The 2,131-nt window shown below is 34.1% G+C and overlaps 1 non-coding gene across 1 annotated transcript; it reads right to left on the reverse strand.

The window, feature by feature from the left end:
- On the reverse strand, positions 225–296 carry TRNAN-GUU. The gene has a single exon. It is a non-coding gene; the product is annotated as a tRNA-Asn (tRNA).

The raw sequence follows: 2,131 nt of genomic DNA on the forward strand, positions 1-2,131 counted from the left end.
ATTGGTTAGTTTAAATACTCCTGGACTGTGGAACAAGGGAGTATCCCGAACCTACACCGAGGTATTGACGGCGATTCTCAAATATCGCAGAACCGAACGAGATACGATGAGATAGAATGCAATAGAGACAAACAAAAGATAGGGAAAACGGGTTACCTACTTTTAACGGTCAAAGCGAACCCAACCTTTTCATTTCGAATTCAAGAATTCGGAATGAACCAAACCTCCCCAAGTAGGATTCGAACCTACGACCAGTCAGTTAACAGCCGACCGCTCTACCACTGAGCTACTGAGGAACAACGGGAAATTTGATCTCATAGAGTTCAATTCCCGTTCTCAACCCATGACCAATATGAGCTCGAAGTTTCCTTCGTAACTCGTGGAACTTCAAACAATTTTTTTCATTTCTAAAAAAATTAGCCAAGACCATTATCATATTCTTATTATATTCTCTTTCAGTTACTTTTTTAAGTGTTAGAAACAAGAGACCAATCTAAAAAAAGTATTTTGTGTATTATTCAGTTTGGAAAAAATACAGTGTATAAGTGATATATATAGCTGCTAGAGAAATCAAACTAATAAACGCATAGAATCCGACAATTAATATACAGATACGCTATATAAATACAAATGATATTGATTGATCTAATTTGATTCTAATAATTTTTTATTTCGTTCATTTATGTCTATGGGTTCTAGTTTTTGTAGCTGGCTACTTTACTTGAGAAGGACAGCCATGAATGAAGCATTTATCATGTAACAAGAAGATATACTAAATGAGAGGTTATTGGAAGAAAAGAAGAGCAAGACAGAGGGGAGAGGGGTTGGCAGGAGGCAATTAAGCGGCGAACCAGAGAATGCAATCAATGCATGCAACAGATTTAAAGGGCAAAAGATGAAGAAGATATCTGAAAATCTAATCCTAGAGAGAGGAAAATATGAAGAGAGAGACGTGTTTTTGCATAATTTTGAGTTGCTGTAGAAGGAGAAAAAGTGTTGGCATTGTCTGTGCTTGCATTGATAATTGTAGGAAATAAAATTCGAAATAATTATATCTCTTTTGATGTAAAAAAAAAAACCTAAGCTCTAATACCATGTTGAAGCAAGAGACCGATCTAAAGAAAGTGTTTTATATATTATTCAGTCTGAAAAAATACAATGTACAAGGGGTATATATAGCTGCTAGAGGAAACAAAGTAATAAACACATAAAATCTGACAATTAATATACAGATACGCTATATAAATACAAATGATACTAATTGATCTAATTTGATTTTAATAATTTTTTATTTCGTTCATCTACGTCTATGAGTTTTAGTTTTTGTAGCTGGCTGCTTTACTTGAGAAGGACAACCATGGATGAAGCATTTATCATGTAACAAGAAGAGATACTAAAAGAGAGGTTATTGAAAGAAAAAAAGAGTAGGACAGAGGGGAGAGGGGCTGGCAAGAGGCAATTAGGCGGCAAACCAGAGAATGCAATCAATGCATGCAACAGATTTAAGGGACAAAATGTGAAGAAGATATCTGAAAATCTGATCCTAAAGAGAGAAAAATCTGAAGAGAGAGACATGTTTTTGCATAATTTTGAGTTGCTGTAGAAGGAAAAAAGTGTTGGCATTGTCTGTGTTTGCATTGATAATTTTAGGAAATACAATTCGAAATAATTATATATCTTTTGATGTAAAAAAAAAATAACCTAAGCTCTGATACTATGTTAGAATCAAGAGACCAATCTAAATAAAGTGCTTTGTGTATTATTCAGTCTGGGAAAAATACAATATACAAGGGATATATATAGCTGCTAGAGAAATCAAAGTAATAAACGCATAGAATCCGACAATTAATATACAGATACGCTATATAAATACAAATGATACTAATTGATCTAATTTGATTCTAATAATTTTTTATTTCGTTCATCTATGTCTATGGGTTTTTACTTTTGTAGCTGGTTGCTTTACTTGAGAAGGACAGCCATGGATGAAGTATTTATCATGTAACAAGAAGAGATACTAAAGGAGAGGTTATTGGAAGAAACGATGAGCAAGACAGAGGGGAGAAGGGTTGGCAGGAGGCAATTAGGCTGCGAACCAGAGAATGCAATCAATGCATGCAACAGATTTAAG

Source organism: Arachis ipaensis, chromosome B07, assembly GCF_000816755.2.
Source record: "Arachis ipaensis cultivar K30076 chromosome B07, Araip1.1, whole genome shotgun sequence".
NCBI classification, from domain to species: domain Eukaryota; kingdom Viridiplantae; phylum Streptophyta; class Magnoliopsida; order Fabales; family Fabaceae; genus Arachis; species Arachis ipaensis.